Here is a 15,551-nt window from a genome sequence, read left to right as displayed (position 1 = left end):
TGAAACACTGGCCCACGTGTTTATGTTTAAATAAGTGTATTTAACTTCATCTGTGTTAGACATATTTTTATATGTACACTTTTTGGACAAGTTATTTCCATAGACAGGCAAAGAACCATATATGGTAACTTCACATACCTTGATTCCCAATGTAAAAATGACAATTAATTAATTTAATCACAAAAGTAAACTATAGTTTCAAGCAACAATGATCGGGCCCAAGCACCAGTGCTATCGCTGCCGGGCACACCAAAAACACAGTGGGCACATGTATTTAAAGATGACATACCAATACTATTATGACATAATTTAGAATTTTAGAAAAAAGCCCCGGATGCTGGAAAAAAAGCATCACACCAAGTGTTCAGGTGTCTTAATGGCGGCAAATTCCAACCCGTGTGCTGATTTTTATGATTTTTTGAGCAGGTTAAGACACCCAAAACGCTTCAGATGCTGGAAAAAAGAATCCTTAGAAGAACAAGCGGGCCCTTCACACTATGACGTAATAGGGCTAATGTCATAGTGCATGGGCCCTAAAAAGTCTCGGGAAGTCTTGAAATGTTGAATTTCAATTAGTGCCCTGGGCAATCAAGTATTTCAATCAGTGTTTAAACCAAGGGTTAAACCCTGGCCAATAAAAAAGTGGATAAAAAAAACAACAGGAATTTTTTTTTCTCACTGTTTTTTGTTTCTGTAAGGGAAACTTCTGCTGGTTTTTGTTTTGGTAGGAAAATTTATTTTGGTATTTGGTCCGTCCACGTGCCATCCGGCACTTTGGGTGAGGGGTAAGCCCCACCCTGGAGATACAGTATGTCCGTCATTTCTGTAGCAGTTACTTATGGGGTTGAGTTGGCAGCTCGACACCCAATTGTCAATCATACACTACGGGCAATCTGGGAACACCAGTTAGTCTAACCTGCATGTCTTTGGACTGTTGGATGAAACCAGCGTATCCAGAGGAGATCCACATAGCACAGGGAGTACAAACAAACAAAATAATAAATAAAATGATGACAAAGTGCTAACCACTAAGCCACCATGCCATGCTTGGCTGAATACCGTTAAAAAAAAAATAATAACACACTAAGTAGGATGGTAGATGCATGCTCCCTACATTGAGCTATTATTTTTCCATGCCTGGTTGTATTTAAAAAATAAAATTTAAAATTTAAAAATTAAATTTGTTAAAAAAAAAAAAAATTGTTTTAGAAAAAACATCACTACTTGCTTCTATCTAATAATGCCTAGAAAAACCTAGAAAGAAACCTTTGATCAAAAGTTGTCATTGACTATGCGTTTGATTCTCTTAAGTCACTTCAGATAAAAGCCTGCACCCAATAGTGCAGAATGCTGATATGACTCACTGTTCAAAATGCCTACTGTCATTGTGATTTCTTAACATGTCCTTGGCACAGCTCCACCAGAAGGCTTTTTTTCCCTAATTGTGACAGTGCATGTGTAAGCCCAGACCACCAATGTGTAAAATATCAGAACTAGAATCCACCTTCTGCTGTTACCCTGACACACCCTTCTGTCAGCACCATAACACGACACGTTTCTGTCAGCTGTACTAGACCGATACTTGCTGGACATTTTATGAAGGGTCTAAAACAATGTTTAAACAACAGTATGATTCATTTGATATAAAAATCTGTGCTGGCATTCTGGATTTAGACCAAAATGTCAGCGTTTTTGCATTCGATCTTTAGGGAAATGAAGCTGCAGCTGTTCAGGACAGATTTAGCAAGCCTCGTTGCTCTTGTAAAGAAAGAACAGCATCTTTCATTTCTGTGCACTTGCTCATATTGGAAATATTACCTAACCTTTCTTCATAGCTTACAATAAATCTACTATTTTTGAACGGTGTTATTTTTTAATAATGCTCACGTGTAACTAATTTCATTATATCGCCATTATACAGTACTGCACATTTATGCCACTAAAATATATTATGACCTAAATAAGGGGAAAAAAACAGCTGGCCTCTTACTATCAGTCTAGCACGAGAACATCAAGGCTATATATCTATGAATTAAAGGACAGGAGGTGTGTATGTTATAAATAGCCTATTCTATAGCATCTATTATTAAAATATTGCATAATTTACAGTAACTCATTCGAGATTATTGATACATAACTAAATCTCACATTAATTGCAAATGCTTACAATTCTCAAGTGTTTCTTGAGAATGTTACAACTAAACAGTTCCTATTTGAAAACCTACAAGAGAGAGTTTTCTTTAAAGTGAGGCCTCTAGTGCCCTGCGATGAATTGGCACCATGTCCAGGGTGTACCACACCTCGTGCCATAAGTCTCCTGGGATAGGCTCCAGGCTCTCTGCGACCCTGTATCTAGGATACACTTCTATAAAAGCAGAGGTTTTGGCAGTTTGCTGGTTTACAACATTCAGCTATGTGTTAACACAATGCCAAGAGGGAAAGGCATAAGCAATGGCCTTAGAGCAGCAGTGGTCGTCCCAGCACATTCATCCCAACATCAGACCGTGCAATGCTCAGAGAAATAAAAATAAAAGAGCTACATGTCAGACCCTACAGGCCTCACTGAGCATGTAAAATATTAAAGTCCATGACAGCACAATTAGAAAAAGACTGAACAAGTATGGTTGTTTAGAAGAGACTTTTCTGTCTAAAAAGAACATGGAAGGAAAACCTTGAGTTTCACAAAAACTACATAGGAACAAAGCACAAGACTTCTAGAAAAAATGTCCTATGGACAGATGAGACTAAACAGGAGTCGTTTGGTCTTAATGCCCAGTGCCATGTCTGGGAAAACCAAACAGCATTTTGGCAAAAACACTACTGTATACACCCCCTGTCAGTCACAGCAGTGGAGGGGTGATGATACGAGCTTGTTTTGCAGCCACATAACTTAATTTAGTCATGAACTACATTTTATACCAGAGAATTCTTAAAAATTAAATTCACAATATGGGCCCATGCAGTTATCTACTTGCAAAATGCTGCAGTTTGTTACAAATAATGTATTCATAGTCAGAAATTAACATATAGCCTACTGAACATGACCCATGGACTTTTAAGACTTAAAACTAAACTTGTGACTTTTTAATCAAATCGTGCAGCACTAATAGTCGTCATATTGTTATTGTTAATAAAGAACATTACCAACTGGATATCAGTGAAAATGTAAACGATCAATCAGCTCCACACAGGAACAAAAATAAATGAGCAATCAGTTTTAACAAGCTACAGATTGAGATTTCTCGATTCGTGGTATGATTAGACAAAGTCACCTTTGGAATCTTCCCGTTTCTCATAGATGCATCAAATCTCTACATCTGTCTCTAGACAGCTCATGTATCACTGTGATCAGCCTTTCTCCTGAGGGACTGGTAATGGCTCACCTCCCATCTGAACCCAGTAAATCAGCAAGTCTCTGTGACTGCCATCAGGGTAATGTGATAGCAGTAGGCAGTAATCATGGACACCAAGTTTCATGAACCTCCTTTAGGGACAAGTGGGAAAAAACAAACCATGTGAAGTGCAGACAGATTTTTTTCCATTCAAATGTAGTGCAGGATAATAATAATAATAATAATAATAATAATTTCTCAGGAGCACTAAAGGTACATGATTGTACCCATGTATTCACGTGCTGGGTAATTTTCAACAGTTCATCATCATCAACAGCAGCCTTTTTTTTTGTTTTTCTCTAGCAGTATTCTGCATGACTAACTCATCAGTAAATGAATATTGATGCATTACAAACTGCTGAGGTAATGTCTGAGGTAATGAGGTCATTATAAACGTAATAAAAATGCAGGCGTCAGTCTCTGCTGCCAAACGTGACATCATGATTACCATATCGACAAGAAAGAATTATAAATTCACTGAGTTAATGTGTAAATAATTACGCATGCCTTGAAAAGGAGAGTAATTCAAAGGTAGGAAAAAAAATATGCACACCATGGACAACTATAGAACTAAAAAATTTATAGGTTTCCAAGGTGTGCATCGATGCATAGTTAAATCCCCAGAAGGAGAGACTTTATGTAGCAATAGACTTCATGCTCTACCCTCCACTGATAATGGTTTTTGTGATATACTCAACAACTCAACAAAAAGGCTAATATTATGGATATGACCTGTGGTGTTAAATACAATATTTTAGTTTGGATGGTGTCTTTATTTTTGTGAAGTGCGTTAATGGGAGAAAACTGTGTGTCGTGCTAGAGTTATATAACAGTTTTTGTGCTGCACTGAACTGTTATTATCTCAGTTCAGTCACTGTTTCCCATTACAATCAGCTTCTGGAAATTCATAACAATTTTTTTTTATCTTTTTCTTTTTTTTTAAATGCATAGAACAAACCTTTTTGGGAAACAAAACGTTAAGTCTTATTGTACTTATACAATGATAGTAGAGACAGTCATGTTTATTGTAATTTGTGGTTTCCAACCACACTGGATCACCCGTTTAAAATGGTAAAAGGTTCTCAGGGAGCTCACGGCACAAGGCAGAGGACGGCTGGGTGGGATGCCAAACAAGAGGCAACCTCAGGTTCTAATATATACTGTAATACCATTGCGACAGTGCCAAAATGTGCAGTACCTTGAATGACCACTAGTCTTTAAAAGTGAGTCAAGCCCCATAAACCCCATGTTAAATGCAGAAATAAATCTTTGCAGCCTGGTACAAGAAAAAAAAAATTTTGGTTTCCAAAGTTACATTTCCTCCTTGGTACCTTGTTACATAAATTTTCAGTTAACATTATATTAAGCCATAAAAGTATGCATAATTAGAGATGTGGCCGATTCGAGTGACCGCTACATTGCAGTTGAAGGCCACTAGGTGTCGGCTAGGCATCACTTTAGCTAACCAGCTAACTGGACTCGTGGCTTGTGTCAAGTTAAACTACAACATAGGAGTTTTCAATGGAAGTAAGGTTCAAATGGAAGTAAGGCTAGGATATAAATCAACTTAGGACACATTAGTGTTTCCAGCTAGCTTGGGGTAACTGAGGTCCTGTAAGGAGGTGTTCCAACAAACAGCCGGGTGACGTTCCCCAGCCCATATGCCCATTTAAGGTAAGACTCAGCGCCGGCTAGGATGCCGATAAACAGAGCTTCAGAAATGCTCTTCAGATAACCTATGGATGACATCACAGAAGTTTGTCCAGTTTTTATACAGTATATCGTGCCAACGCTTTTCAGGGCACATGCATGCACACACACAGTCTCACACACAATTCTGGCAATGTAAAGAAACCAATCATCTTACAACAGATGTCTCTGGGCTGTGAGAGGACACCAGAGTACCTGCCAGAAACCCGCCTCAAAAGCATGACACAGAGGTGTTAAGCACTGAGCCACAGCGGATCTTTTTGTTTGATTTGCTTGTTTTTTTGTGAAAGTCAAAAGAAAGTAGAGTTTTACATGCACTGGTTATAGGATTAATAACTATTAGACAACAATGAATGAAAAACCTGTAACTTTAGGTCACATGCAAAATCAAAGGTACTGTGTTATAGATTATTTCAGGGACAGTATTTACTAAGCGTCTCAGAGTAGGAAATCGCTCCTAAGTGGGCTAAAATTCTCAGAATGACGTTATTTTGATCTACTTTTCAGGAGAAGGAATAGACGTTATTTATCAAAATTCTTAGAATAGGAAATCACTGCCATCTCCACCAAAATGTCAGAGAGCTCCGGAGGTGTCCTAACTGGTTAGGAGTAGTGAGGAAATGGTGTTCATGCAGAGACACACATGGCGGAGAGACGTTTTAGTAACATTAAGTGACATGGAGCTCATAAAAGACACATTTGGACAAAATGCAATACTTTTTTTTTTATTGTGTAGTATGTAACTGGTTCAATAACAAAGATTATACATTTCCTTAATGAAATCACCCAAAGACATGCAGCATTCATGGAGTTGTGGGCATCACCCATTAAAATAATCACTTACTTAAAATTAATTATTTGACCGTACAAACAGTTTTTTGGAGATTCTGCGCTATAAGAAGCACTTCATCACTTCATTAGCACGGCTGATCCCTGTATTTCACACTCCTGGCTGCAGACTGAAAGCTGGGCACTGACGCTTTCACAAATTGCCTCTGTTCAATTTTTATCTTTAGAAGTAAAAGTAGGGCAGAATTTTACTTTAATTATTTCTTTACATTTACTACATCCTCCTCTCATCCTCTCTCCAGTTTCGCTTTCCTTTCAAAATCATTTTGATCAGATTATGACAGTCCTACAGAGCTCTATTATAGGGGGTTTAAACAGTTGTAAGTGGAGCAGTCTGTTTAGAATAAATTTGAGCACGATTCCTAGGAGTGATTCTGAGATCTTGGTTCTAGAAACCCTAATAAACTATTGTTATTGATCATATTCATGGTTTTTATAGGAGAGTGTTTATAGGATTGGAATTGAAAGAAATACTGTGGTACTTCGGGATACAAATTTAATTCGTTCCAGAGGCGAGTTTTTTCGTATTGCGAAAATATTTTTTTCCATAGGAAATCATTTAAATGCAGATAATCCAGCCACTCAAAAATATCATCATTACTACTAATTGGCAACACTATAATCATATTTGTGCATATAAAACGAATCAAAACATTTAGAAAAGACAAGTAAATAAAGTAAAATATTAATTAAATTGACATTAAAACCTCAGTTAACCTTCGTATGGCAACGCAAATTTCTTTTCAGTTATTCATGAAGTGGAGCGTTCGTATGCCGAGGTACCACTGTAGTGCAAAATCTTCCTGTTTCATTAAAAAGTCCAAAAAATAACCAAATTTTTTCGATGAAATACTATACGTGTCCATCTGACCTGTTTACGAAATGAAGGCATACTAACTAGGGGCTCAAGCAGAATTCTGCATAAATCATTTTTTTTTGGCTGGCGTGAAAGGCAAGCTCCGCACACAAATGAAACGCCTCAAGACCTTCGTACTTTAATATCTATTTACATTTACCACAATCTAACAATAGGAGAAAATCCATTACTGACTCACACAGGGAATCCAGGGTGTGTCTGGTAAAGCAGTTCTGCAGGGAAACGCAGCATCCTGCGTTGCAATTCAAGCGCTGGGTAATTAAAAACTTGACTGAGGTGTTTTACGTTAACTGCCTCAGAGAATTAGTGTGCGAGATAGAACAGAGGGTTCTCCGTGGATATGTAAAACCTGCTATTGTGCAGACTCAGGGCCATTAATCTTCTGGAGTCTAGTCAATGGTGCACTCGACGTCACACCTGAGCAGCATTAGATCTTGCACGGTTTATCACATTTCCAATACCGCTGGGGTTTTTATTACGACTGAGCCACTAGATAAACATGGTCTTCCACAAGTCCCTGCGCCATCACTTATAGTTCAATAAAAGCTATATCAGAGTGTCATTTGTGTCCACTGATATTACATTTGTAAAGTAAATGTCCTGAATGGAAAGTAAAAGTAAAATGAATTGTAAGTACACATAAAGTGTCCTTCACACACATATCTATATATGTGCATGAATTAGCTGAATATCTTAAAGCATTAATAAACTATATTAAAAATTCTACAATATACATACAGTACAGTTAACCAGCATTTTCCCACCCAACTATAATTACACTTTTTATTGAAATATAAATGCTTTAAAATCTACTTAGCCAAAACTGTTGTTTTTGCATTAAGCAAGATTGTTCATGATTTATCAAAATATACATTTTATTGTCTCATCGCACATTCATCTTGTCATTTATATTAACAGGAAGTTGCATAATCTAAACATCTGGATTTTCTACAAATCATGGGAAGAACAACAATGCCTTCTCTCATACATTTTCCTTTTTATTATATTATATTATATTATATTATATTATATTATATTATATTATATTATATTATATTATATTATATTATATTGTGATGCTGACTGCTAAGATCGTTCAAATTACAACAATGTTACTTGAGCGATAGACTGAATATCTATCTTTCAATATAAATGAAAGTATATTCATTTAAAAATATATATATTTTAGTCAATCATTAGAATCTCCTCAATGTCCTCATACTGTATCATTAACATGGATACTAGTTAAGGACCATTTGGAGTAATTTTTTCCATGCAAGAAAACTCAATTATGTTACATAAAGGGGTCCTATTATGCCATTTTTAAAGGTTTCTAATATTGCTTAATGTCTCTTAAAACAGGTTTACATGTATGCAAGGTCAAAAAACACTTTAGTTTTCTCCAAAAATAGATTGAATTTTACACCATTTCTAAATGATTCCTAAACGACTCGTGTGAAGCAGTTCGAAGATTCAGTCTGTGTAAACCCCTCCTTTCCGTGAGCCCTCACTGCTGCGATTGGTTAAATAGCGGCCCGCTATGATTGGTCTACTGCTACAGCGCGTGTGGAAAAACAAAACGCCCATGACCATAACTGAATAAACAATAACAAGAGTGTGGTAACGTTAATTTTAAGATGGGGTGCAAGTTGTTCGCGATGTAGAACGTGGGCGGAAATTATGCAAATATGTTATATAGTGACATGCATCCGTAACAGAGTAAAAATAGATTTGCTAACGACTCGTTTAGGCGAATGTGAGCTGACCCTTTTTTTTTAAAGACCAAAACTTTATTTCTCGTGCACTGTCAGCGTCACAGATTATGCCGATAGTTTATGTTCACATACAGCTACATGACACACTGCATGAAAGATAATATTTGATAATAGGGCCTCTTTAAGTAACAGAGCAATGCAGCAAAGTATAATATTATATATATATATATATATATATATATATATATATATATAAATTTATATATAAATTATTTTTTTTTTTAGGGGATTACAAAGAATAGGTGGTATCCTAGTCATGGCTGTGTGTTAAAAAAATAGAAAATGAAAAGCAAACATTGTTTGTCTTTAATTTAATTAATTCAAACTTCCCAACTTCCCACCACTAACTGTTATAACCGCATTTAACTCATTTTCAATTCAATTCAATTTTATTTATATAGCGCTTTTAACAATTAAAAAATTTAATTAAATTTATATTTATATAAATATATATTTAAAATAAAAAATAAAATATATATATATATATATATATATATATATATATATATATATATATTTCAGTGACCTACCTGAAGAAAAATCTTATATTCATATTTCATTATTTCCCACGGTTCAATTGAATTAAAATTGTGTTTTGTATCGAAATGTATGAGATGGGGACGACCCATCATTTGAACAGCATTGTCCATTGTTAACATTAACTGAGCAGGCTATTGAGTCAGAAACATGTCCAGAATTGTATTTTGTTTTAATCTTCAACAATACAGTTTTGTGCACTCTTGAGCCACAAACTCATACAGAGTTTCTTGTATTTTTAACGTAGGCTTCCTGAAGAACTTTTTTTGGCTCTAATTTTTTGGTAAGTTTTGTCTTTGTCCGGTCCCTGTACCTGACCAGATTTTTTTTTTTTTATCCTTGGTTGGTTACAGTAGGTTTTTGGTTTGTTAAGCCACACAGTGACCCATGAATCATCCTATGAATCTCTTATACTATGAACCAGTCAGGCCCATAATTATTATACTGTGATGCTTAATATAAATGAGGTTGCTGCTGAGGATCTTATATAAACAAAAAATTTTTTTATTGTATCTGTAATCTATATTATTTAATTTAATTTAATATGAGAAAAATGTGGGGTGCCCTCAAGACTTTTGCACAGTACTGCATGTTTTATAAAGTACTGTATAGAAATATGGCCTGTATATAAGGAACACTACATACATCTGTACCTACTGTATACGTGTAGTTAGGATAAAATATCTACAGTACTGTAATCCACAGAGAACCTGTACCCTAAGTACCCTTTAATCCTATACAGTAGTAAATTTTGCATTAGATGACTGTCAGGAAGACATGGAGGCTTGCTCTCATGAAGTAATTTCTAAATAATAAATGATATGATAGATAGTCCCTAGTTCTAATTAATGAGGTGTAGGTGTAAACGGCCAAAAATAGATAAGAATACTGAGATTTGGTTATTCTTCCTGTTGGGCGGCACAGTTGGAAGGATAGTGTTGTGATTAAAAAAAATGGAAAGTGAGCACTTTCAGTTAAAGTGCAATCGAATTTCCTTTTGCATTTAAAGTTTTATTCCTTAACAAGCTATTGTTTAAAATGTCTAACGAGGAGGCCACTAACTCCCATATATATATATGAGCAAAGCAACTGTGAAACATTCCAATGCAATTACACTAAATGTATATGCGCTCTTGGAATGCTACCTGGACCAGAACTAGCCATTGAAAATTAAGAAGCATTTTTTCTTACTAAAAGCTGGATAAATAAAGACATTTTCTTTAGCTAGAAACAAAACATACATGAAGCTACTGTACAAAAAAAACTCATTCTTAAACCAATCAATAGCAAACTGAAGTATAACATATGGTTGACCACAACCACAGGTTCACATTTCATCCTTAAGTGATCCTCTCCACATGGTTCAAAAGCTTGGTGGTTGGCCTTCTTAAACACAGTTGCGAAACTTGATCATTAGTAGATTAGCACACAGCAGGTGTGTTTGACAAGGAAATATTAACAAACTGTGCTGAACTCTTAATATAAACAGCTGGGCCTTCCTGAAGCGTCATGTGTTAACAAAAACCCAGATAACCACCAAGACAACCAGGAAGAGATGTGGTTACAACCTGAACTGAACACTTAGTATTCACACACAGTATGTGGCTGCTCAATGTGGTTGTGCGGTAGGTTTAATAAAAATATCTGGAAAATGTCTGATCTCTACATTGGTCACTAAATCACTACAAAAGCCAAGGTTTCTATTCTGCATCGCGGTGAATTTACTGTTGTTTCATGATTTCATTACTTCTCAATCCACATCATTTATCTATCTGATCTGTTGAAGGTAGTATCATAAATTTAGGCTAGAATTCAGTTCTAGAGTGAGACGGGGTATAAGGACTGTGCTCTAGCAGGAACACCAGTGAAACAGTGTAGGGCAGTTAATCCCAAGGGATCTGTTCTAGAAAGTACGATCTGAGGGTTAGCCTGACAGCACAAACTGAGATTAACCAAAATCCAGAGATTTGTCTTCCAGATGCAGGGATTACACCAAGTCAAGAAAATGTACGCTCTGAAAGAGTACTTAAGAGCTGGGAATCCATTCCTACCTTTAATTAACAAGTGAACAAAAAGAAAGAAATTAATAATAATAATAATAATAATAATAATAATAATAGATTTAAAAAGAATAATAATAATCCGGTTTAAACGAGAGCCTCAAAAGTAAATGTTCTGCCTTACTGTTTATGTTAGTTAATGAGGCAGCTTTTATTTTACATACCAGCATGGCATACACTAGGGATGAGAATCACCAGGGAACACCCAAGTCAATATTATGAGACACCCAGGTGCCAATTCAATGTGTATTTTTTAAATACCCCAATTCTATATATATTTTTAGATTTTGTTACAATTCTAAACAAACTTCAAATAATTTACTCCCACCAGGATGCCAACAGGATAACAAATCTGATTATGGTACTACCATTTTCATAAGTTTCATAAATGATTCCGAGCGTATAGGAAGTAACGTTACAATAAAGTGTACCAGTATTGGGGTTGATATTAGTCTAAACCGTTGAACTGGTGTCTGCTTAGGTCCTGTCCACACGTAGCCAGGTATTTTTAAAAACAGATTTTTCCACTGTTTTTTTAAATTATTCTGTCCGCACAATCTCTGTTTTAAAAATATCTTTGTCCACATGAAAATGTAAAACGCCCTGTTAAGTGCTGTTAGGAGCATCCCTAATCAACAAGCGGCCAATCAGAAGCCTAGACAAAACATTACCGGTTGCGCTATGTAGAAGTCCGAAGGGTCTTGTCCAAAACCGCCGTCGCTGTCTGTGGGGTCTGTGTCATCTGAGTTTTGTATGTAGTAGCAGTGAGCTTTGTACTGTAGGCACCTCTGTTCGTGAACGTAATGTGTGAGTAACTGTGTGTATGTGCACGCATAAAAAAGTCCAGTAAGCAGCGCAAGTCCACCATTGCACAAAATATCCTCATAAAGAAAGCTGACATCAAATCAACTGGTACACAGACAATAACATCATCGGCACACAAGGTAACGTTTCAACAAACCAAAAGCTCTTAAAATTTTCACTTTGGACAGAGTTTTTTAAAAGCTCAGTTTTCAACGACCAAAACTGAATTTGCATGTGGGCAAAAGGTCAAAAATGCAGATAAAAATCTTATTATACTAATCTTATCGGTTAGGTGTGGACATGGCCTTACTGTAGGTTGGCATCTTCAATTCAATCCCATGTTGTGTTTTATGCCATAACAATTTGACCAGATCATGCACATAAACAGAGTGCATAAACGGTCTTAAAGGACACCTGGATCTTACTCATTATTTTTCCCTATCTTGTTCCAAATAACCATGCCAAGTCTCTGCAAGCTTAAGAGGTTGTCAGAACCAGATAATATCCAAGCTCTAATATTTGTTTAATTTTGAACATAGTAAAAGTGGGATTGGTGCATTAGTGTTATACCTTATTTATGTTGAAGAAAACAGAACAGCCGCTATGCCCTTTCCACCCAATATTAACCTCATTACACCCGTCCTCACATGAGCTCCACAATTTCCTATTTCCCAAAAGGTAATGCTTTTTATACCCACCATCATGTCATCAAGTGCAATTCAAAAGAGAAAGCAGGTAAAGAGAGTACTTCACAGAGTGACAAAGCCATCTTTAAACGGCTTAAACATGGAGCTAGAAGCTCACTATAAAGCATTCGAGAGAAGGATGTTTAAAAGACCAAGTGTTTTTTAAATCAGGCATGATGGTGCAGCGCACAGAATTACCAACCAGTGTTCCTGGTTCAATCCTCAGCTCCGATTACTGTATGTGAGAAGTTTCACATGTTCTTCGAGCAGAAATGCTGGTTTTATCTGGATTCTCTAGTTTTCTTCCACCACCAAATAACATGCCAGTACAATAAGTCCATTAATCCACCTAGGAACCATGGAGGCCAATGGTGACCATTGTATTTAGTAGAATGACTGCCCGTCATAAATTGCCCTGAAGGAGTGACAAAGTGTGTGCACTGTTGGACTAATGTTCCATTCAAAGCTCCACCGACTCATGCCTAACGGGTTTTAAATCAACTACGACCCTGACTAAAGCGGTGACCGAAGATGAATAAATGATGAATGTTTTATAAAAATGATCTACAAGCTTCACAACTACATCTAGCACACAATGCTTGGTTTTAACGACTCAGTTATAGGGCAAAAGGGTTAGTGCATGGTTCTTTAGTTGCATCAATGGTTCGAGTGTTGAATAGTGTACTTGCAACGTTTTTGCATCAGGGAAATATTATATTATCAGGTTAGGTGTTTGATCAAACATTTAAGGGTTTCCTCATTGGACCACACCAAGGAACTCTTTGAGATGTTATACTTAACCTATTCATGGTCTAGGGTTTGGAGAAACATTTGTGAATTGTTGGACTGATGTCCAATTAAAAGCTTAACAGACTCACGCTCAACGGGTGCGACCCTGACAAAAGTGGTGACCGAAGATGACTGAATGATAAATGCTTAATGAAAATTCATCTACAAGCTTCAAAACTACATCTACATCTAGCAACATACTGCATGGTTTTAACAACTCACTTATGGTGCAAAAGGGCAAGTGCATGGTTCTTAAGATTAATCAATAGTTATAGTGTGAATGAAACATTATGTTATTAGTTTTGAGAAGATATGTAAGGTCCACAATAAGGAACTCTATTTAACCTGTGCATGGTCTATGGTTTGGAGAAACATTTGGGTTAAAAATGGGAGGATGTTTACAGATCAACAGTTTTTACAGTAAATAAGGATTTTTAATCCAGCACAAAGGTGCGACAAATAACATTATAACCACACAGTTCCAATGTCCCTGGTACAATCCTGAGCTCCTGTTACTATCTGCATGGAGTTTACAGTGTGAGTTTTGTCAGGATTCTCCAGTGTCCTTCCACCACCAAATAACAGGCCAGCAGAATAACTGCCTGAGAGTGCACTAAAGGGATGACAGTGTGTGTATGGTGCACTGTTGGACTGATGTCCCATTTAAAGCTTCACAGACTCACGCCTAATGGGTTCTAGATCAACTGCAACCCTGACTAAAGCAGTAACCGAAGATAAATGAATGATGAAGGCTTTTCAACAATGATCTACAAGCTTCACATCTACTGTATATCTAGCAACACACTGCTTGGTTTTAACGACTCACTTATAGAGTAAAAATGTTAATGCATGGTTTTTTTTAGATGAATCATTTGATGGAACATTTTTTTTAAGGAAACGTTCTATTATCGTTTGTTTGTTTGTTTTTTACAAGATGTTTAAGGGTTTCCTCATTGGGCCACACCAAGGGAACTGCTTAGGAGGGTATATTTAACATATGCATGATGTGTGATTTGGAAAAACATTCAACAAAATGAAAATACACAACAATTCAGGTGATGCATGGAAATCTTCCACGCACGAAGCACGCTATGGAGACAGGTGTGTGTGTGTGTGTGTGTGTGTGTGGATCTTCCTCAGTCACACAGGGGAAGCTCCCTGGGAAACGTGCTCGTCTCTAACATGCAATCTACAGTTATCCTCATTTTTAAAAAATGACTTTGATTTTTGAACATTTAATTCCACAAACGATGCGATCTCGTGCACAACAAGTCTCCCGAATCTATTAACACGGAAATCAAGATGTAACGCGCAAAGCACGCGATGCACAATGGCAGGTTGTAACAGCGAATCGTGTCGCTCCTCCGAGCTCGCGCTGGAGCTCATCTTTCAACTTACCGCGCTATTGCTGTCTCCTTACACTCCAACCAGGATGCACGATCCATCAAAGAAAAAAAATATATAATAATGAAGAACTACTCCATGGTGGGTTTGGTGCTACAGTGTCGTCTCCGAGTCTCAGCTCGCTGATTACACACCGCGGTGAACGCTAGAGGAGCTGATATTCTCACACACACACACACACACAGGCACGAGGAGAGAGAGTGTAGGGGGCGGGCGCGCGCACACACATCAACTAACCCACATGCAACACACATACACTGTAGTTCCAGAAGGTCGTGAGAAATTATAAAAGTGAGTCGTTTCCCGAATGTAAAGTCACTCACCAACAGTAGCTGTTTTTTGTTTTTTGTTTTTTAATCTTAATTGTTTTTACTTTTGATTTGCGCATTGGAACCGCGCACGCGATCACGATGTGTAAATTAAAATGTTACAATGTTTAAAAGATTCTCCGATTCGCTCGCTGTAGTTCAGACACCAATTCGTGACTGTATACAAACGCATGTAAATGCGGATGCATTTGGGATTCAAATTTGTCACCAGGCTAATATTGCTCGATTCAATAAAGACTCGGTTCCATATAACCGACTTTATGAATCAATTTCTTTTCCCCAGAGAGATGTGCCTCAGATGGCATGCTACTGTATTCATGACCTCAACTTCATTCATTC

At 36.9% G+C, this 15,551-nt stretch overlaps 1 protein-coding gene across 1 annotated transcript in view; it reads right to left on the bottom strand.

Moving 5' to 3' along the window:
• The window catches only part of plppr1 (phospholipid phosphatase related 1), a 51,703-nt gene extending 36,662 nt beyond the window's left edge, over positions 1 to 15,041 (bottom strand). The window contains exon 1 of the mRNA XM_053516489.1: positions 14,878 to 15,041. The gene's annotated coding sequence lies outside the window, so the exon portion shown is untranslated. The remainder of the gene's footprint in view (positions 1 to 14,877) is intronic.
• Positions 15,042 to 15,551: the final 510 nt, after the last annotated feature.

The sequence above is a fragment of the Clarias gariepinus genome, chromosome 17 (genome assembly GCF_024256425.1).
Source record: "Clarias gariepinus isolate MV-2021 ecotype Netherlands chromosome 17, CGAR_prim_01v2, whole genome shotgun sequence".
NCBI lineage: Eukaryota > Metazoa > Chordata > Actinopteri > Siluriformes > Clariidae > Clarias > Clarias gariepinus.
The sequence above is the reverse complement of the archived record's forward strand: the minus strand, read 5'-3'. Positions and strand labels throughout refer to the sequence as shown.